Source organism: Echinops telfairi, unplaced genomic scaffold (genome assembly GCF_000313985.2).
Source record: "Echinops telfairi isolate 266 unplaced genomic scaffold, ASM31398v2 ScPeMD7_7467;HRSCAF=8505_1, whole genome shotgun sequence".
Classification (NCBI taxonomy): Eukaryota; Metazoa; Chordata; class Mammalia; order Afrosoricida; family Tenrecidae; genus Echinops; species Echinops telfairi.
The window spans coordinates 7650089-7673625 of record NW_022111368.1 but is presented as its reverse complement, the minus strand read 5'-3'; the positions used below and the strand labels follow the sequence as shown (position 1 = coordinate 7673625).

Sequence of the window (23537 nt, the reverse complement as noted above, 5' to 3'; positions counted from 1 at the left end):
GCTCAGCAAAATATCTAGGAAGGAGGACTGTCCCTGAATTTATTGTGATGATGGTTGCACAGTGCTTACGGAGGTGACTAAACTCCTGAAATGCATGACATGTTATCTGTATGTCTATGAAATTGTTAAAATAAACGTATTAAAGAAAAAAAAGAAAAAAACATTTTAGAAAAGAAGTGTCCATTATTTTTGGAATTTATAATACTCTTCCTTCCAAGGATTACAAGAAGAAAACCCTTCAGGGTTAATGATCTTATTTAAGTGTTTTAAAATTCAAGGGATAAAGGGGCTTCAAAAAGTTCATGGTAAAATTCCATTACCTTTGAATTCTATGCTTCCACAAACTTTTTGAAGTTTCCCCACCCCCCACGATAGGCATCAGTGTATCTAATCAGTCTTCAGTGATTTCCGGAGTTCCTCTCCCTTGGGGCTGCAGGCTGCTGATGTGAAAGGGCATTTTGTGTTCAGGAAAGTTCTAGAGCTCATGGTTCCATAGATCCTAATAGATTTGTGGCATTTCTTTTACTCCTTGTAACCCTTGTCTCATTGCATGGACACTTGCATTTCTGAAACGACAGTGAATGCTAACTTATCAGGCCTTTGGTGACCCCGGAGGGTACAGATGGGTAACAGATGTTGCTGCTAACGGAAAGACTGATGGTTCAATCCCACCCAGAGATAGCTCAGAAGAAACGGCTGACAAAAGAATTCCAAAAAAACCAGTCCCTGGAGATCTTAGGAAGCATGGTTCTACTGACTTACATGGGGTGACTGGTTTTTTAAGAAGGTCTTTGGGAGTAGGTCCCACCCTAAATTGTTGTCCTCAGCATCACTTACGGTGTTTGCCATGCAGGCCATGCACTAAACTCCCTGGTGAAGAAGTGAATTGCTCCACTAAGACTAATATGATCCTGGCAATCAGTGCATGATCTTTGGAACCGTTACTGCTGTAGTTCGCTAGCAAAGATTTAGTGGGCAACACTGTGGAGACCAATCATCTTCCTGTTCTGCCACTGCCCCACTAAATGCCCTAAGTCATCTTACCCATTTGTTATGGAGTCGATTTTAAGTCCTGGTGACCCCACGTGTATCTGAATAGGACTGCGCTCTATGGGGCTTTGTTTCTGAAGGTAAATCAGCAGGCACCTCTGGGTGGACTTGAACTTACAACCTTTGTTCAACAGCCAAGCTCATTAACCATTTGCACCACCTGGGGACTCCTAAGTCACCTCGGTCTGGCAAAAAAGAGTCCGTCCTGTAATGGCAAGTCTTCTTCAAGCCGGGCACCAGCCTAGTGGCATTCTAGCCGTTGATCTGCTTTTCTTCGTCTGCATTATCAAAGAGAATGCTTCCCAGGCATCCAAAACAGAGCCATAAAAAGGGAGACCACCCAGACTTGTGGAAAGAAAGAAGTGCTGCCCTTTCAAAACTGCTTAGGAACAGAATAGATGAGTGAGAGGCCATCTGCTGAAAGCAAGAGGGAAAAAACGAAGCAAGAACGCTGGGACGGAATGCAAGGTCTCCTCCGCGGGAGATTTCGTTCTGTAATATTTGAGCCAAGCTGCTTTGAGGACAACTGCCAGTGAGAAGCCCTCAGCAAGGTAGTGCAGCCATTGTGACTTGGGAGGCTTCACGATTATGGAGAAGAGAGGTGAGGTTTGCCATCCTGGGTCTCTGGTGAAGCTGCAGTGGAAAGGTTGTTCTCATGCTGACTGATTATCGGTTTGAAAATCACATTTTAACTTAATACCAACAAAGGCTATCTTCTGACTACCCATTCTGTCCTTCAGTATTAGCAATGCGAGAAGGAAACGTGCATTTCTAGCGAGTAGCACTAGGTGGCAGGCATTTGCACCCCTCAAGCGCAAGAGACCCAGTCCACTGTTGACTTCAGGCCCAGACGGTTCTAGCAATGTATGATTAAATAGTAGAAACTTGGGCCCATTACTGTAAGCAAAATACATATACTTAGGCATATATATGGTAGATATAGCTATAGATATATAGATACACAACACACACACACACCACCACCACCACCACCACCCCAAAAACCCCCAACCAAACAAACCCACTGCTGTTCAGTGACTAGATATAGGCTTGACAAGGCTGTCAATTTTTATGTGAGACTATACCCTCATATTTCTCCTTTGGAGCAGCTGGTAGATTTGACCGACCTTGTGGTAACATTTTCCTGTTTTGCGACACTAGGACTCCTACACACACACACACACACACACACGCACGCACGCACGCACGCACACACATTTCTTTAGAGATTATTAGATGCAGACCCAAGAACAAACGTATGCCTGGGGCTCATGGAAATCTATACAAAAAGTCAAGGCAGTTGAAATCATACACTGATTGTCTGGGTCTCCTGCGTCAGCCCCGCCGCGACTCAAGTCTGGCCATTTAATGGCCCATTAACTTCTCCCAAAAGTGCCGGGGCAGCCAGAGAGGGTGAAACCCAGGCAAGCCATTCCTGTTACTTTTTAGCTGCTCTGATCACAAGGTATGCAGGGGAGGTTCCGGAGCTGCAGGCTAAAATACTGAAATATGAGGACCCTCGAGAGGGTAGTTAGACATACCCTATGTTTTCTCCGGATTCCAGGGACAGATTCCTTATTGGGAGTGGGTTGTGTCAGGAAGATCTTCTGCACTGTTGTCAACGTTTTGCTTTATTTTCACAGTAAGAAGGTTTAGTGGTTAAATATTTCTAGAAAGCACCAGGTTTAACCGGATCATTGAGAGAGCAAGTTTTCAGATATAAGCAATCATGTTGGAAAAGCAAGTAGATGAGGGGCACTTAAAAGAGTTCGCGAGAAATTCTGGTTATCTTTTCATTCCATTCTGCCAAAGCCTTTGAACCCCCCTCGAACATTCTTGACGAACATATCATGCAGGGGGAGAAGACCATCAGAGGGCAGAAGGCTGGGTCGGTAAGCCTCAGTGCAGGGATCTCAGACAGGAGTGGGGATGTCAGACAGACAACAATGCACAGCCACTGGCCCAGCCTTCTGGGCGACAGCCCTCCACTGAGGAGAATTCCCAACGAGCACGGTGGAGGGCTCGGAGTTTTAGGAAGCAATGAGAGAAGAAGAGGAACTGTCTGAACAAGCGTCCAGGTGGTTGTCTGCCATGTCAAAAGGTATACAAATGAACTCCAATGTGCTCTTCGAAGAGTGTCATGAAAACCTAAGCCCGCGGGGGTCGGCGGAGAAAATACAAAGAGGCTGGAAGAGCTGTGGCTGGTTCCTGTCCACCTGGGCGGAAGCTGTGTTCACGGGAGAGAAGTTGAAGGAAGTGGCGGAGAAGACGGAAGGTCTAGGGAGAGGGAAGGTAGCGGAGATGTTGGTCCGAGAGGCAGAAGTCAGCAAGCCCAGAAGGTGGACTGGCCTTCCAGAGTCTCAGCCAAATGGAACTGGCTGTCCAAGGATGGGCGATACTATGGTGATCCAAGAGTAACCAGAGTCATGCTTGCTCAGCAATGCGGATACCTTAGGGCTATTAGAGCCTCGTTCAGGTGCCGTCAGGCTTTGAATGACGTGGCCGCATGATAGATATAATAAGTTAGGAAGAACTCCTGGAGGAAAATCTAGCCTAGCATTTAATACGATGACTACAAGCCCCGCGTGGCCTGCACAAGGTAATATGACGAGTTAGTGACAGAGCCAACCCTGGCTGTAAAGTGACTTTTTCACATTCTATGGGGTCCTTGACCTGTGATTATTTGGGAAGGTCAAATGGCAGGAAGTAAAAACCAGATCAGAATGACGTTTTTCTTATTTGCATCTTTACAGGTTATCGAACATTTCAGAAGTTGCCCCACTAAGTATTTCTGCACAGATTTTACCAAAAACAATACCTAAGGAATTGACGAGAGCGTTGAAGCCCTCGGAGAGCGATGGCCCTCTTCATCCACCGCTGTGTCGAAGTATGAGGTGAAGCGCTGTGGTCCACGGTGAAGGTCAAAGCTGGTCTTTTACAGAACTTAACAAAGGGCTCGGGCTTACACTCACGGCCGACAGGGCCGTGGCAGATGGCTATCTGGCTATCCTGGACTTCCTCCTAAGAATTAATTCTCCACTTAGAGTGATGACTGGGAAGGATGCTGCACACACATCCGCAATTTTAAAAAGAACAACAAACCACAAGAAATTGATCTCTTTTCAGTCTGGTGGAAAGAAAACGGATGGCTCATTTGTCCAGACATGAATCCCGGGGTCCTGTGCGAGAGGAAACCAACGACATTAACGCCCATTCCAGAGGAGTGACTCAGCTTGTGCCCTGTTCTCATGACAGCGGGTGAAAACAAGCTCCAGCACATTCACTGTTCTTAAGACACTTGCTAAACGAGAAGAAAAGTCAGAAGGGGGTTTGAGCCACAAAATCGAAGACAAGAACCGAATTGCGTCTGCCTCTCTAAAGCCCGTACTTAACTCCTAGTATGTTTCTTGAGCATTGAGTACTTAACCAAGACTCTATGAGATCGTCAATGATCATGGCTCATGAATAAGCAGAGAGCGGTTATGGGGAGAGTTAGGATCTAGGCATGGAGTAGGCTTGGTTTTATGGAGTATCCGTTACAAATTAGGCGTTCAGCCTAGTGAGGTCTTATCCTGAGAAAATCTTATCCTTGATGTCTTTGTAAGATTTGAAGCTTTTCTTCGTCTCCTTCTTTTGCCTGCCTTGTATTTCCATTCTCTTTATGACCTAGGCGTGTCTTACTTAGGCTGTGTAGTTAGGCAGGAGCAACAAAGGGAGGGCACTGGGAGTTCTCGCTCTGCACCCATGCCCCTGAACTTCTGACAAGCGCTTTACAGCAAAACAGTCCTCACAAAGAACACCCGGCTCCAAGGATGGTCTTGAGAGAGTGGATTTGCACAGGTTGCTGCTTTAGATGCCCCTCGGGGGTGACACTGTTCACAAGCAGCCCAGAGAGGAGACCTGGCAGACCTTGGGCGAGGGGATTGAATGACGAAGCTCCTCCATTGTTCTGACAGCATCTCCAGCCATGCGCTGTATGTATTTCATGACCTTCTGGGAAGGGCTCTGATGGCCAGCATCCCCCCCTTCTCTGCTGCCCTGCCCCGTTTTTGTGCTGGCCACTCTAACAAAACTCTTCTTGCAAAGGTCCGCAATGACGCATGTCCACATTGTAAGGGCCTCTTCTCAGCCGTCATGGTCTTGGCAACATCTGGCTTTGCTGATTTCTTCTTCCTTCTTGAATCTCTATCTCTCTCGGATGTTGATTCTCTAAGGGAGTCTCTTTCTACACCTCTGACTTACTTAGCATTTTTGAAAAATATTGATTTGTTTCCTGAGGTTCTCTGGGTGTCGAGGTAAGCTATCTCATTCACTTTAGGTGGCTCCAGGGCGTACTTAGAGGTGGATGACTCCCCGATCCCCACCAGATGGCTCTATCAAATGTGTTACAGATAGTTCAACTCAACCTACCTAAAATTCAACTCATTACCGAATTTCTTCCAACCCTGCTCACAACGCTAATGCAAAATTAGAGAATCACTCTTTCTCCTCGTCCCCTGTGCTCCCCTGTGCCATGTCCTCAGTCGAGATCCCTACCTTTAAATGGTGGGGCCGTTGTTGGCGCCTCTCTTCACATTGTGCCCCTTCCTCTCCAGAGAAAGCACATGTCCATGCATTTTCCTGCTGTGCACCTCTGGACTCTACTTCTTCCTCTTCCATCTCATCCCGTCTCTCGTCACTCACATCGCTATCTGTACTTGCTACGATCACTGCAATCGTTTCTTAACCTTGACTGTATTCTGATTTCATTCAGTCTCAGTACTCACTCCGATTCAGAGAACAAAGGTGTTCCCATTTCGCTTTCTAACGGAAGGGCCTACGGTCCCCGCAACAATCGCTGAATCAAACGGACACGAACATACTTATCCCTGCGTCACCTCATTTGGCTTCAAGGCATCTTTTTAGTTTCCTTGCTTGACACCCCTCTGTTTTAGTTGCTAGATTCTCCTGCTTCCTCAGAATTTACTGTGTTCCTTCACATCTCTGTGATTTTGTTAACATTTTCCTTCTTCATAGGATGGCTCTTTCCTCTTTTTTTTTTCCTTGTAAAATGATCCTCTCGGATCATGTCTTTAGTTTCTCTCATCAAGGATCCTGCCCTAGCATGTGCATGTGCATCTTATCCATCCATTGAGCCTACTGCTGTGCCTGGACCAGGGACAGTGCTTGGGAAGGGCTTATTTAAAAATAGAGATCAATTATTGAAAGAAAATGCTGCCCCTACACACCCCCATGACTACAGAAATTCTCTGCATCAGGAAGAAACATTGCCTCACAACTATTCTGCCCTCTTCGAACCAGTATGCTCTTGTAAATCAGAGGCACGAGGACTCTTTTCTCTGATAAGCACCAGGAGCTAGGAACCCTTTGGAATCCTTAAAGGTTTGGTGAGAGCAGTTGGAGATGCTAGGATTTCTTTTTCTTTCAGCAACTAAGATCTAACTAACGAAGGGCAGTTTACTGATCTTAAAAGACCCTTAAGTCTTAAAGGCTTGAAGGTAAACAAGCGGCCATCTAGCTCAGAAGCAACAAAGCCCACATAGAAGAAGCACACCAGCCTGTGTGATCACGAGGTATCGAAGGGATCAGGTATCAGACATCATGAGAACAAAAAATCTTATCATTGTGAATGAGGGGGATGGCAGATTGGGGACCCAAAGCCTATCTGTAGGTAACTGGATATCTCCTTACAGAAGGGTTGCGGGGAGGAGACGGGGCAGTCAGGGTACAATATAGCAACGATGAAACATACAACTTTCCTCTAGTTCTTAAAGTAAGGTGACCAGACGTCCCATTTTTGGCGGGACATTCCTGATTTTTGGAAAGAATGCACGACAAGCTAGGGAACGGTCTATTTGGTCCATATAGACCAAATTTTTAATCAAGCACCCCCCCCATGATGGTGTCCTGCTTTAAATCTGGTCACCTTATCTTAAAGGCTTCCTATCCCCCACCCTCACCCACTATCATGATCTCAATCCTACCCTACAAATCTGGCTAGACCAGAGCATGTACACTGGTACAGATAGGAACTGGAAACACAGGGAATCCAGGGTGGATGATCCCTTCAGGGCCAGTGATGATAGTGGCGATACTGGGAGGGTGGAGGGAGGGTGGGTTGGAAGGGGGAACCGATTACAAGGATTTACATATAACCTCCTCCCTGGGGGATGGACAACAGAAAAGTGGGTGAGGGGAGATGTCGGACAGGGCAAGATATGACAAAAGAATAATTTATAAATTATCAAGGGTTCATGAGGGAGGGGGGAATGGGGAGGGAGGGGAAAATGAGGACCTGATGCCAGGGGCTTAGATGGAGAGCAAATGTTTTGAGAATGATGAGGGCAATGAATGTACAAATGTGCTTTACATAATTGGTGTATGTATGGATTATAATAAGAGTTGTATCCCAATAAAATGATTTAAAAAAAAGAGTTGTATGAGCCCCTAATAAAATGATTTAAAAAAAAAAAAAGAAAAAGACCCTTAAAAGACGATTACTGAGGAGAGACTGATATATACGCTTCTTAAATTTAGAGTGTGAAGAATATACCAAGGAGCAAAAATAGGCAAGAGGAAACTAAATATATTCTCAGGAACTAACTTCTGTCATTAAGAGTAGAGGAAGCACCTTGGCTTGTTTATAAATTAAAAACCAAACCAAGAAACCTCCACATCTAAACTTCTAGTTGTTATAATTATTTTAGATGCTTACACCTGGTAACTTAAACTCTCCCTGGAATGTGAAGTATAGGCCAAAATGAAGTGGCCTATACTTAAATTAAAGAGCCCTGGTAGTGTAATGGTTACAAATTGGCAGCTAACCTAGGTCAGTCATTTGAAACCAGTTGCTCTGAGGGGGAACAGTGGGGCTTTCTACTCCAGTAAATAGTCTGAGACACTCACAGGAGCAGTCCTACCTTGCCTTACAGGATTGCTGTGGGTTGAGGGTAGTGAGGGAGTGAGTTAATGAGTGATACTTAAAAGTGGAGTGTTCCCAATGCAAACAGAATGATATATTTAATGATATATTTCAGTTACTTCACTTGCATGTTCTTGGTTTACATTGTAATTTTTAAAAGACTAGACACCAGGTTAATCCTGGAAGTATATTTTTAGCTCTGTTAGCCCCCTGTATCCAAAGCCTGCTTCGTTAACATCCACACCTAGCCCACTCCTCCCCACTACGTCATAGATGAAGGAAGTTACCAATGTCTATAATAGCAATATATCAGTTTCAATCTGTTACACGGTTCATTGATTTCAGACAAACTTCTGATTATAAATAAAGATCGATTATCTGGTTTGCATCTGTGAATTATGATTAATGCGGTTACAGAATTCACTAGCTGCTCAGTTCAACAGTGATTTATTTGAGCCAACTATTACTTTGTCATGCAAAACAGTAGCGCTTTCTTGGAAGCAGCTGAACTGACATGCCATGAAAGATTCAAGAGGCAGAGTCCTGGCCCTAAAGAGCGAGCCATAGTTTCCCCATCATACAGTGATTCAGCGGAAAAGGAATCCCAGATTCAAATTGAGTTCAATCTCTTTTGCTCCTTTTCAGTTCACCTTCCCAAGCTCATGTTGAGAGACCACAAAAGAGTGTTCTGCCCTGACACCAGCAAGCTTCCTGGGGAGTGCTTAAGGACCATATTGATTAGGGTGAAAATCTAAAGGCTACTAGCTGCAGGCAGAGATAGTTGGCTATCTTACAAGAAATGAGATCCTTATATAAGGTTTCTCTTGCCCACTTGCTCAGTTAAAAACCCACAGAAATACAAAAACTGAAGCAAGTGTGTGCGCTTGCACACACACCCCAAGAAAACAGTGAAGTAATTTCAAAAGACATAGACGAGATCCCTGAAACTTGTGAAATTCTATTATTATTATTATTATCTCTATTAATAGAAAAAGGCACTCAGCGTTCACTTCTAGGGATAGGGAAAAGGGGTCTGAGCTTTCATTTAAAGACGGGTACTTTTATCAGGGGTGGGATAGACAATCTTATTGAAGATTCCTCTGTGATAATTCACCTACTGCTTGCTAATTTATTTCAAAGTTTTCTCTTGCTCGCTTAGTTTTCCGAGTTTGGTTAGCTTGCGTCTCAGGGTGGCTCTCTTTGGGCTCCTCCTTTCTGGAGTGTGCTGAACCTCTTAAATGTGCTCACTTATGACTTTCATCCAATTTAGGGAACTTAGGCCATTACTAGGCCAAATATCCTTGCTGTCTCACTCTCTTCTTGTTCTGGGACGCCCATGAGGTAGCTATTCATCCATTTGTGGGTGTCCCACAGGTTCCTTGGGGAGAGTCACTTTTTGTTACTGCTTTTGTTCTTCAGATTGCATAGTGTCCACTTTCCTAGCTTCAACTCTGCTGCTTTGTTCTGCTCTTGAGCCCCTCCAGGGACCTTTCCATTTCAGCTGTATTTCTCAGCCCAGCACTCCCATTTTGAAAACATTCTGCCTCACATCCTTCTAGAACACCCTGAAGGCATCCACTAGTATTAATCTTCCCTGGTCCTCTGCAATGATCACTTTTTAGCCACAATTTACCTTTCCAATCTTTAAAATAATCTTTTGTGTTTGGATTAAAAAAAAAAATCACTTCAGCTCACGTTTCTTTGGAGGTTCTAACCTCTGACGCGCTCCCTTTCAAACCAAACTTATTTTACAAATGACCGTTCCTCCATCCTTTCTCTTTGAAACACTTAATCTTGCTGGCTTCTCAAACCTCCCCCTACCTCCCTCTCATTTTAATGACAACTTTAAAAAAAATCACTTTGTTGGGGGCTCATACAACTCTTATCACAATCCATCCATCCATCCATCCATCCATTGTGTCAAGCACCTTTGTACATTTGTTGCCATCATCATTTTCAAAAACATTTGCTTTCTACTTGAGCCCTTGGTATCACCTCATTTTCCCCCTCTCCCTACCCCACCCTCCCTCCTTCTTGAACCCTTGATAATGTATAAATTTTTATTTTGTCATGTCTTACACTGACTGATGTCTCCCTTCACCCACTTTTCTGTTGTCCATCTCCCGGGGAAGGGGTTATACGTAGATCATTGTGATTGGTTCCCTCTTTCTCCCCCCACCTTCCCTTTCCCATCCTGGTATGGCTACTCTCAATATTGGTCCTGAGGGGTTATCTGTCCTGGATTCCCGTTTTCCAGCTCTAATCTGTACCAGTGTACATCCTCTGGTTTAGCTGGATTTGTAAGGTAGAATTGAGGTCATGATAGTGGGGTGGGGGGAAGGCATTAAAGAACTAGAGGAAAGTTGTATGTTTGATCGATGCTATACTGCACCCTGACTGGCTCATCTCTTCCCTATGACCCTCCTGCAAGGGGATGTCCAATTGTCTGGGTTTTGGGTTATGTACCCAATTGTCTTCAGCAATTATGTCAGGAAGGTGAGCATCATGGAATGCCACTTTAATAGAAAAAAGTGTTCTTGCATTGAGGGAGTACTTGAGTGGAGGCCCAAAGTCCATCTGCTACCTTAATACTGAATCTACAAATATATGTACATAGCTCTATTTCCCTATTATTATGTATAAATATACTTACATATGTACATGCCAGTATTCAGACCTCTATACATGCCCTTTGCCTCCTAGTTTGCTGGCTCAACCTGGTCTTTCTATCTGCATGATCTCCATTTTAAAAATAGGTGCTTTACCTTCTCTTCAGTTAAAAGATACCACTCATTCTGTGATATGTTATTTTGATTCTCTTGAATAAAGGCTAATTCTTTTGTGTGTGTGTGTGTGTATTTCCCCTTCATTTTTTAATAGTGAAAACAGCTTTAACATAGGTCTAAAGGGAGATCAAATGATAAAATATTACATTTTGACCTCACTACAGAAACCAGATGTTCATAATTTAAGTTCTGATGCCATTTTCTCCTTTAGATTTAGATTATATTATTTCAATCCTTGGATCACATAGACTGGTGCACTTCTTTCAGGTGGACTTAGTTGACACCTCACTTAGATGGCTGCTTGCTTGAAAATAAGTCTTTTAAGATCCGAGACGCTATTCTTTTTTATAGCTGGGCACCATCTAGTTTCTTCACCACACTTAGATATAACACCCACATCTTCAGGGATCTCTTCATGAGTTGAGCATCAAGTAGGGTCATGTCATAAGAACTGGTCGTCTCTTGGGGCTTCATTTTCTGAGAAGGGTTTCATTCTGTCCTTTAAGTATCTGTTCATTTCTCCATTGGGACACATTTCTAATACCAGGTACCCATAATTGCTATCTTCAAAATAGTTATAAAGCTCCAAGATAGAAGGATGCTTCAATTGGCAGTGTATTTTCACCTCATTTTGGACTCTCTGTACCGTTCCAGCCTTGTACATGGCTTTCCTATCTATCATTTTGATTGCAACTTCCACACCGGTGTGACTGGGCTCAGCCCTGTAGACACCAGCAAACGATCCCTTACCGAGCAGACTTCCAACTTTAAAGTCCTCCATCTTCTCCCGGATGCAGGTAGCCATCTTTCCTGGCCCAGGCCGGGGCTCTCCGGGCTGGCTCCCGCCACGAACAGCCTCCGAGGCAGCGCTCCAAGCAGCCAGCCGGTCTTGGCGCCCATCAGGTTCAGCTCTCTAGGCCGCTGCGCCCAGGGACGACAAGACAGCCACGGAAAGGTTGTCTGCACGCCTTCGCGCTCCCATTTTTCTAAAGGCTAATTCTTAACGCACACACACAAGAACAGCCCCGCCCCCCCGCCAAATTCCTCATTTGCAAAACATGATTAGTTTTTATAGTGCTTATCTGCCCTAGGGGTGGTGCAAAGGTCTACGTGGAAAGGTTGGCGGTTTGAATCCCCCCAATGCCACCGAGAAGACAAACTTGGCGTCAGCTTCAGAGAGGTCTCTAACTCTCCAGTCAGTGGAGACTTCCATCCAGTCAGTGCTGACTCCTAGCAACCCCTGAGAATGCAACTGCTTACGGGGGTAGAAATCCCAGTCTTTCTCCCTCAGAGGAGCTGGTGGTTCTGAACTTTGAACCATGAGGACTGAAGCCCAATGAGCAATCACTACACCAATGTATGGAGTTGTTCTACTCTGAACACACAGGATTGCCATGAGTTGGAATCAACTTAACAGAAACTAAACCCACGGTCCCTATCAGCCTGCTCTCTGTTACCTCATATGAATGGTAGGGAATAGATACCTACATATCTGTTGGATAAATAAATGAGTAAGGAATTTAAAGTAAAGGGACACACTGAGTAAGTGTTTGAACGGAATAGCCAGTTACAGTCTGAACACTGATAAGGCAATTCAGTCTTTAGAGGAAAATTTGGAAAAGTGTGGGTGTATTCCCAAGCTCTGAAGAAAAATTCAGGAAGCCCAGCAGATGTTTTCTGTTAGGAGATGTTGAAAGCACCAAGAGCTACATCTGCCTTTTCCCCCATTTCTTTTTTTTTCATATGAGTTTATTTGTGAGAACTTCCCCCCAGCTTTGTAAAAACAATTCTTTGCTAAAATATACAAAATGGAATACCAGCCAAGATGTTAAACTCATGAGACTTCATGAAATCAAAATCTGTACAGAAAGTAGAAATCTAGGTCAACCCTTCAGCACTGTTTTTGGAATAACTGTTTTCTCATATTGAAGCAGAATAATATCTGTTTATTTCATCTAACCCACTGTAACCTAAACAGTACAGGTTTTAGTTACCACCTTTCTTTGCTTAGTGACAATATTACTTTTCTGATTTTTATGTTTTTAAAGATATAAACAACAATGGATGAGAATCACACTGATGGCATGGGAGGTTGAGTTAGTGGAAAACCATTTAAAACATTTGAATTTCCTGCTATTTAGTCATGGTTTTGCTTACCTGTTAACAAATGCACATTTAGCATGGGCAATGCAGTTATGGGACACTCCTGTTCTTACATTAGCTGCTGTGTTGATTAGTGATGAAAGTTAGCCTAAAATTCGGGGCTACGATGTAGGAGAGAAGGGGCCAAACTGACTAACGTTTTGAAAACCAGGAGGTTAATTAATGTTCATAAAACATGTAAAATCTTATTTGAATTTCTCATCTGCTTAAGGATTGTTCCTGCCTTTACAAGATTGACACAGGGGAAAATGACGATGGCAACAAATGTACAAATGGATGGATTGTGATAAGAGCTGTATGAGCCCCCAATAAAATGATTTTAAAAAAATTAAAATCATATCTCTGGAAAAAAACATTTACACAGTGATCTCCACAGGGTTTATAAGCGAGTTGATTTTGCATACGCAATGTACAATTTATGAATGAATTATACGGGAAGTTACTATCTTAGCCCACTGGTTAATGAGGTTGCGAAAGCATTCAGCATGAAAACCTTATTAAAAGTTAGAAATCCAGCTGGCAGCATATTTTGAAGAATTTGTCTGATTGCTACAACACAGTTACTGGATATATTATGAATATGGCACCGTTTCAAGAACATTAGATTCCTTTAGCCTTGTGAAGATTACTTAAGTCCTAAAGAATTTTAATCAAGCATCTTACAGGAGGAACTTGTGCAATTATCAAGCTACAGAAGACCATGACCAAGGGGAACCTCACTAACATCTTGTGTACACTTAGCCTACAGATCCCCCCACCCCCACCCCCACCTTCTCCTCTGAAAGAAGCAGGTGGCCTATCATGGCCCCACCAGGAAGACTGCAAATAGAATCAGATTTACATCGAATAGGTCAATTCTCTGGGAATTTATGTTTTAAAACATGTTCATGGCAAATCTCCAGATATATAAGAGACAAATTTAAACCCTTTCCCAAAAGTTCCCACATCATGTATTTCACAAAAGCAGACTGCATCCACCAAGGAATGACCCAGAGCCGGAGAACGAAAGCTTTCCCAAGAACTAGGCTCACACCGACGTGCTCACTATTTGTCATTTCTTGGAAAGATAATACACAACATGGGTCAGGCAGATATGCAAGAGTTCAAGTCTGGCGTGAACAAAGGTCACTTTACAACCGCCACACGAGGCTGTCCCTCCAGCCCCAGGCTAATTCCAGAAGGGAGCGTTCTCTCCTCCCCAAAATGCCAGCCTCAGTATGGATGCCCTTCATACACGGTCTGGCAAGATGCTTGTGTTGCTTTCCCTTCCCAAATAGGTTTCTAACTTTGTAGGCTTTGAGGATTTATGGGAAGGACACGTTTTATACCCTTTTCTCACTGTGTGGACCTGGACAGTGGTTAATGGGCATAGTCCACACGGATAACATATAGAGTTCAGTGGGCTAAGTGGTTAATATGGGTTGACACCTTTCTCTTCTACTTACCATCCTTCATCCTATCTTCTCAAACACTCTTCACAATAGCTACCATCTAAGGATCTGGGTAGAGCAACTTAGGTATGCTCTACATTCTACTACCAGGGGAGGAGACTTTTTACACCTAAAAGCCAACATCAATGTAAAACTGATCTTGTTTGATAGAATAGTCTAAGTAAGTGGAAACCAGCACATCTAGCTAATGATGAAAGACAACAGATTAAATGGATTTGGCACACAAAGTGTGTTTCGAAAATCTCTACTCCGGCTAAATGAATTTGGTTGGTGGTCTAGCAACTACTCCTTAGATGATATCCAACTCTGACCAGCCGCTGGGCTGGATGTACTGCTAGGATAAAACCAAACCGAACCCAAATCACTGTCATTGATTTGATGCTGCCTTACAGCAATCCTATAGGCCAGGGTAGAACTGCCTCTGTGCGTGTCCCAGACGGCGACTCTTTGTGGGAGGAGAAAGTACTCTTTCTCACAGAATGACTGGTACTTTCAAACTGCTGACCTTGCACTTAGCGGCCCAATTTGTAACTACAAAGCCACCAGGGCTCATCAATATTATAGAAAGTCCAGTATAATGTTTAAGGAACCCTGGCCAGGTAAGCACTGGAGTGCTAACCACAAAGTCAGTGGTTCAAATACACTCGCCAATCTTTAAGACAGAGATGAGGGTGTCTGCTGCCATACAGATGCACAGTCTTGGAAATCTACGTAAGGTACGTATGAGCTGAAATCAACCGGATGACAGTGGGGTTGGCTTTGGTTTCTGATGCTCTTAAAAGGAGACCTAGAAGTGTAGTGCATTAAGCAGTGTGCTGCTGACCCAAAGTTTGACAGTCTGAATCTACCAGCCACACCCTGAGAGAAGGCGGGGGCCGTCTGCTTCCCCCAAGGTCAACAGCATCAGAAACCCTAAGAACAGCTTTATTCTGTCCTCCAGGGTCACCAGGAGTCCAAATAGACAGGGGCTTTGTTTGGCTTTCTTTATTGTCTGATGTTTGGAAAATTCTATTTCTAACTCAAATGATGACTCTCAACTTCTATCTGTGATCTTTTGCTTATTTACGTTTTTTGATGTTATTTCAATAGATGGGTTGAGTATTCCTCATAATAAATATATATTTTGTTATTTTGGGTTGTGTAAAAATAGTAACAAAAATGGCCATGAAGGAGAAGGGACAAGAAACAGAAAAGGCAGCAGTACACAGAAAAAAAACCAGACCCACTGGATCTTGTATGCAGAGCTCCCTACTTTGATAAACAGAGCATCAAGGCCCTCGATCACTTCGTGCAGTGAGGAGGGGAGACTTCCCATTCGACAGCACTCGGTGTGTCTTCCCCGATGGTCAGCTTTCTATCCGCCGTGATGCAGCAGCTTCCAAATAAATCTTAGTTCAACTTTTCACATCGTGAGAAAGGTTGTTAAAATGCAACTTCAACTAATCTTTTCACTGGATTCCAAATAACATAGAAATAAAGATACACGTGTGTAAATGTCCTAGGCTAAGTGTCCTCTCTGTCCATGAAATACAGAACTAATTGTTTCTCCTACCCCATACCAATCCGCTCCCTCTCCCGTAAGCCCACAAAGGACTATTCATCCACATCAAGGTCATATCACTATTTCAGACCACTTTTTACCACAGTTCACACGATCCATTTTTTTTCTGCTAATATACTCTCCAAGTGGCAGTCCAGCGTGAGCCAGTATGTTTGGCCTTCTGATTTTATTTACTCCAGAGCTTTGCCAAGGGTGTAAAGCATGCCACTTACCATATTCTCAAATAATAATGATGGTGATGGTAACCAGCAGGTTAATAATATGAAAATATGCTGTCATCAATGAGGGGAAAAGAAAAATAAGAAGTTCATCCTTTAAAGGTACCTCTGAAGAGTTTCTCTTAGCAAAATTATTAATATTAAAGACCTGAGACGTTATTCAAATTACATAGGCATAGAACATGGGAGTCAAAAGGATTGCTTGGGAGTCAGAAGGATTCAATGACAATTCTTTGGTCTTGAATCCGAATAAGCCTTTTCGGGGTGGGGGGCAGGGGTGGGTGTTAGATTGCTATTTGGCAGAACCTCTGTGGAGAAGAAGCCCAAGACTCTACTGATGCATTCCTACGTAAACAGACTGTAAAACTTATCTTCAGACAAATATCAATGTGGGCGTATAAACAGTCTGCCAGAGGAGTTTTCCAAAAAAATCTCCGACTGTCATGTAATACTAACAAAGCTACGTTGTGGTCTTGGCAGACCTGCTCCAGCCCTGAGCAACATTATGACCAAGGATGGTAAGATGGTGAATAAACCCCTATTAGTCATGTCCATGAACCCACATTCTCTGAAGGGAGTGTGCACTGAAGACTGGCAGAATTATAGGCTCTGGGTTAAAACACAAAAACAAAACCATGTATTACTCTATCTTGTCTTTTCCTTCTAAAATAATTTCATGAATACAAGGCGACATCTTCACTATTTAAAAATAGAAATGATGACCGATGTTGGCTATTCATAATGTATAAGTAGCAATGCTTTCAAAATTGACTCAGGTTTTATTTTACCAATAGGGATTAGAAAACACCTTTAACTATTTCCCCAAAGAATAAAAGGGTCAGCCTAGTTATTGCTTTTAAAATTTTAAATGGCTTGATATCAGATGATCATGGAACTTATTTACAAGGTGTTCAGCACTTATCAGTTGGAACTCATTAGTAATGTAAAATAAAAGGTGTGTGTGTGTGTGTGTGTGTGTGTGTGTGTGTGTGTGTGTGTGCGTGAGAGAGAGAGAGAGAGAGATGGTGTTTGACATTTCACTAATAATAACCAAAGAGACATAAAGGCATATTCACAAGAAAACAATGATGTTGGCCCTCGGGCATTCCTGCTGACTAAATTTAATCAGTTCTGGAGCTTTTCTAAGTATATAACTCATGCACCAAAGTCAAGAGAAATTCTACATCGAGATTTCTGAGCTCTGGGGGTGCCTGTGGACTGGCTGTCATCATCTAAACTCTTACTTGGGTGGGAGGCATCACTACTCCCCTTGGAGCTCCCATGGGAGAAGCTTGCACGTGTTTCTAGAAGCTTTGGGTTGGTTGCTAACAAAAATCCATTTCCACCTGCATTTGTTATTTTCCCAAATCCCCAAGGGAAGTTTCCTCTTTAAAAAAAAAGAAATAGAAAGGAGAGAAGAGTGCCTTGGATTGACTTCTCCCCATCTGAATTAGGGCCTTCCACTTCTTTTGAGTCTCTTTTGCCCACCCCCCCACCCCCGTCCTCAGTGGAATTAAAGATGGGGTGACATTTATATTTGGATCAAAATATTAATTCTGGCAGATTTGGTTGGAGAAAATTTTGAAATTAAAATACAAAATATTACATTCAGTTAATTATAAGTACCATGTTAAAAGAGTTGAAATGGAAATTATAGGAAACATGAGTTGCATGCTTAATTAGCTTTAAAAATATGGGAGAGGGTGTGAGACCAAGACTGAGACAGACAGAGGAGACAGATTCTGGTTATAGTCATTGTGCTGGCAGGTACCACTGCCATTCTGCCCAAGAAGCAAATACTACACACGCCTTTCCAAGACTGAGTGTCCCTTCAGGAACACGAGACCATCCTCTCTAAAGAGTTCTATTTCCATGCGATATGGCAGATGTATGCTTTACAGAAAATGTTCCATAGAAGAAAAAGGAAATGTTTTGAGAACGATGAGGGCAATGAATGTACAAATGCTTTACACATTTGATGTGTGTATGGATTGTGATAAGAGTTGTATGAGCCCCTAATAAAACGATTAAAAAAAAAAAAGAAAAACCCAGATGAATTACTAATATACTTTCACAAACTATACAAATTACTAATATACTTTCACAAGCTGTTTGTGTGTGCATATAGGGATATGAATAAAAATTGCTCTTCTTTGAGATTAATATTTCTTGGAGCAAACAATAGTTAAAAGGAACTACAAAGAGTGTATCAGCAAGAAAAACAAATGACAAAATGATTATAACCTGGAGTATATTCAATGAAAGTAGTTTTTGTCATTCTGTTTATTGTCATGTGAAATTTTGCAACAGATATTGGTGAAGGTTATGTAACATGAGTAATGTAACTACTATTAATACACCCCAAAAATCTTGAATTGTTTAATATTGTATTACATTATATCTGTATCTACATATTATATCTCAAAATACATATTAAATACTATCATCAAAGAAAAAAAGAAAGAAAAAGAAAAAAGCAATGTGTTCTAACATTGAGGGAAAAGGTTTTTTGTTATTGTTTTCTTCTGCATTAACTGAGAAAGAATCCCTGGGTTTCCAAATGACCTTTCCTGGGGGATTTTTAAGTTTAATGTAGACTGTACCCAGTTGTCATCTTATTCATGGCCTTGAGAGCCAATCCTCCAATGGAGAGCTGGGCTTTCACTATTTGTTTCCCTAAGAAGACCAAGACCAGGCCGATGAGCCCTAGTGCCTTCATTCCACATACAGCCAGTCGGGAGCTCGCTCCCACAATCTAGCCTGCTTCCAGCAAGCAGTGGTGGATAATTCGACGTGTGTCTGCAAATTCTTGGAGTACATTTTTACTTGTTATGTGAATTAGCTATGGATTGAAATCCAAATCTATGTCAGCAAGGATGTAAAAACTATAAAAGTGCACTAGGTAGCTGCCAGCAGGTCTGTGGAATGAGCACCGGGAACGATTTTAACGTATCAGATGACGGAATGCATTGTATTTGAGCTGAGGCAGAGACAAGTAATTCGTCAAGAAAACCAGAATGGCCTTTCCACCAGCAAGGAGCTACCACAGCAAGCAAGAAGAGAACATCCAGTGGGTGGAGGCCAGAGGATGGCTTTAGAAGCAGCTGTGCAGCAAAGAACATTCTTAGGTCGCTGAGTGTGTTAAGGAAAGGCTATCGATCAGGGAATTGGGGATGTGGCTCATTTCACCTGTGACGACTGTATGTCCTTGTTATCTGTGAATTATCTAGAGTCTAGAACACAGCGGTGTGATCCGGTCAAGACCTGTGGGTTTTAAACAAAGCGAAATACTTCCTGCTCTTTTTATACACATGCCTCTGCCATGTATGTGCTAGTCTTGTCTCCAGCATTCTAACCGGTCCATTCCCAGCCCACTCCCCTCAAGTGACCTTCCAAACAAGACTATCTGATCATGGAACCCGATGACCTAAGGAGCTTCCCTTGACCCTTCAGATACAGACCCAAACTTTCTTGTCTCCCCAGGGCCATGCATGGCCTGTCCTCATTTCCTTCCCAGCGCAGGCTCTGCTCTCCGGCCACGGATCCTCCAAGGCCTCAAGCTCTCCCTCTGTCTGGAAAACTCTCTTCCATTGGCTTCACTTTCTCTTCCCCTCTTAGCTTCAATTCAATCCTGCCTCTTCAGCAAATCTTCCCAAGCCTAGTATCATCAAATCCCTTCTTCCTAGACTGTCCCTGGAGCCCTAGTGCCGTACTGGTTACATGTTGGGCTCCTTAACCGTAAGGTCAGTAGTTTGAAATCGCCAGCTGCTCCGGAGCAAGAGGAGGCTTCCTACCTCCGTAAAGCAGGGCAGCAGCGGTGCTCAAATGACCCTTTCACAGCAGTTGCCCGCTGCATCACAGTAGCAAAGTTACAGTGATGAAGCACCAATGAAAATCATTGTATGGTTGGGGAGGGGTCACCCCACCATGAGGAACTGGATGAAAGGGTCGCGGCATTAGGAAGGTTGAGCACCACTGTATTCCCGTCTCGGAAACCCACGGGGGCAGGCCTACTCTGAGCTAAAGGCTGCCTAGAGTGGAATCCACTCGATGCCAGTGAGTTAGAAGGTTGCCATGAGTCAGAACCAATTTGATGGCAGTTGGTTTTTTGGTTTTTGTTTTAAAGAATGATCTATTTTATTGGAGTAGACTGATCACACGTGGTCCAACAACACTCAACTGGCAAACCAAATAGAATCAGATGTTAAAGACTGGTCTTCAAAGCGCATAGCCAACGATGCCTCGCTTGCCTAAGATCTTGCCAATATAAAACCACATCCGCACTCCAGTGGCCACCAAACCATTCAGCAGAGCTTCCTGAACTGTGAGCTCTTTGAAGCGACCAGTCTGAGCACTACTGACTATGTTTCTCAGGCTCTGAAGACCTGCTGGGATCTCAGCTGGGGTTGGAGGAACGAGCTATACCCTGGCACAGTGCCACCATGTAGCCAATTGAGCCTTTGCGTAACTCACAGCAGCATTTACCATCCCCGGAGCCTGCTCCACTGCAGATAAATTGGGCCATGGTTCCAGGAGAGAAAGTCTGTGGCCTGAAATGGCCGGTTGAATGTCACCTCTGGGCGATGGCAGTGGGTTTTTGTTGTGGTCACGGCACTGGCAGCGAAACTTTCAGTGATTTGCTACTCAGTTGCTAAGTTAGAGCTAGCTGATGGGGGCAAGTTACGGGACCTCTCTGTGCCTCAGTTTCCACATATTATCAGGGGAAAATAGTAACCATTTTCACTGAGTTGTGTAAATAGTTTAATAAGACTTAAATAATTTACTATGTTGATGCCTAACATGAAGCAAGTGATGTGTCAGTATTTGTCATTGCTTAATTGTGATCATAAAAGCACCAATACTACTACTACTACTAAATACATAACTCCTACTATGATCATAGACACTATCCATGTGCACTGAGTTTCTAACCACGAAGGTCAATGGCTCCAACCCACTAGCCTCACCACAGGAAATGATGGGGCTTTTTGCTCCCATGAAGATTGACAGCCTCGGACACTCAAAGGTTCAGTTCTACTCAGTCTATAGGGTCTCCATGAGTCAGACTCCACTCGAAGGTAATGAGTTTGGTGGGTTGTTTGTTTTTTTTTGCGGGGGTGGGGGTGTGGGGGTGTGGGGGTGGGGTGTTGCCAACTCATCAAGCCTAGAGTCCTGAGAGACCATATCCTAAGCCCCAAAAGCAAAAACAGGAAAGAAAAGTAATCATAGGCGATTCTAGTGTGAACCCGGATTCCATGTGTTTGTTGCCTAACTTGCCTCCGGTGGCTGTGACTCTCAGGAGGGAACTCCGTGAGAGACGTAAAGGGTTATGACTAATGCCTCTTCCTACGTCAAGGCTTTTCCTAGCCATGCCTTTTGTAACGAGAAACAACGAGTAACGATGAAAGTGTGCTTTTACAGTGGGGTTCTCTTGAGAAACTTCTAGAATTATAGCACAGTCACAGTCAAAACTGTAGCTGAAAATGTGAGCCTTAAAGGGTCACATTTATAACCTTATTACCCAGAGCATTGAGCTATATTTCTACAGAAATCTCACCTCACTTGAAACAGGCTGACATTATACTGTATTACATTCACAAACATGGCAATCCTAACCTAATTTCCACAGTCAAGGATTCTCATTTTAAAACTCTCAGATTGAAACAAAATATATTCTTGGCTGGGAGAGTAATTTAGCACTCACAGTAGACGGTTTGGTTTGATATTTTTAGGCTTTAAAGTGAAATTGTTAGGGAAGTGGAAAAGCTCATTTTTTCATTAGAGAAGAAACGTATCAGATGAACTGCATTCGATCTATTTCCCCCCCCCCCCCAAATGTGTACCATTAGAAGAGTTTTGAAAGCACACTGTGATCTCTATTTATTTAACGTTATTTACTTGGGGGCTCAAGATGGAGAGATGAAAGCATGATCTACGTTTCTTAAGGCCTTTTCTTATCATTGCAAACTTGCATACGCATGGGCCAATCCTCCCTCGGCCGGCACTCGTGGGCCTTCTTGTCAGCCTCTCTCGGTTATTCCAAAGGCAGGGGGCAGCTCGGGAGGAGAATTCTTCACCTTCCACGATGCAGGTCTGGTTTCGATTTCCAGCCAATGCACCTCACTCACAGGCCTGTAGGTCTGTCCATGAAAACTTGCTCTTGTTACAGTGCTAACCACATTCCCTCAGAGCTTCCAAGTTAAGAAAGACTAGGAAGAGAGACCTGCTGACCTACTTCCAAACACCAGCCAACGCAAAGAGGGCGGATGATCTGAAGCCAAGTATGCAGGCAGTACAAGACAAGGCAACAGTGTGGGTCATTGCTTATGGGGTCACGATGATCAGGAACTGATGTGTGGGAAGCTAACAAACAGACCAGTGGAACTCAGTTACTCATTGATCTACTGGACATCACATTATGGAATGCTTTCTTCTGGCTAATCTAAATCCCCCATGCTTTAGTGCTCTGTCAATCCTCTACCACTTTTCATTCCTTGCTTATCAACCCCTCCTGCCTTTGAAGATGTAAACAGTCAGTCTATGGGGCCTTGGTTTCTTGACTTCTTTGTTCTGGGCTTTAGAGTTAAAGAAAGAGGAGTACAGAGCCATACAAGGTTTCCAGGGCAGGAAATGTCCAGTAATTCATCTTGACCACAAGTAGACAAGAGGGGGTCACGAAAGGAGAGGACACAATTCTAGTGGGGATTTTGAAGCAGGGGATTCTCAGGAATCCCATGAGGAAACAGGAATGCGTCAGGCGTTGCACTAATAAGGTCTTTCTGCATGGGGTAGGGGACATCTGCTTGACAATACATTTTTGGGTGAACTATTCACAGGCATTTTTAGCATTTTAACGAGATGCACATGCAGAAGGTCCGGAAGGACCATGAAGACCTATGACCTCGAACATGACCCTTTTCTCTCCAGTCTGCTCTCATGAGTCAAAGACCTCATTCCTTCCCCAGGCCGAATGCTTTGTCTTGGGTTATTCCTCTTTAACCCTACCTGCCTCCCTGCACGTTGGAAACAAATAATTGCTCTACATACATTTTCCAGGCATACTGTGCTCTCTCTCACCGACACAGCGTCAATTCAGATTCGTAGCAACCCTACAGGACCGGGCAGACTGCTCTTGTGGGTTTCCGAGACGGTAGCTCTCCATGGGAGTAGCAAGTCTCACCTTTCTCAGGAGTTCACTGAAGTTCTTTTGGACTATGGGTGGGAGCACACTTTTTTCTTTTCCAAGTCCTTTGGACACTTTAACCAACTCCTTTCAATGTACTTTCTTTCTAAAACCATGGGCTGACTGGAGATCCCCTTGCGGAGGGGTCTCGGGGAGGAGATGAGGCAGTCACGGTGCGATGTAACAATGATGAGAAATACAAC

At 43.5% G+C, this 23537-nt stretch overlaps 1 protein-coding gene and 1 pseudogene across 1 annotated transcript in view; both read right to left on the bottom strand.

The window, feature by feature from the left end:
- Positions 1 to 23537, bottom strand: part of COL4A2 (collagen type IV alpha 2 chain) — a 232987-nt gene that overhangs the window by 110416 nt on the left and 99034 nt on the right. The window lies entirely within an intron of this gene.
- On the bottom strand, positions 20370 to 21755 carry LOC115873224 (annotated as a pseudogene).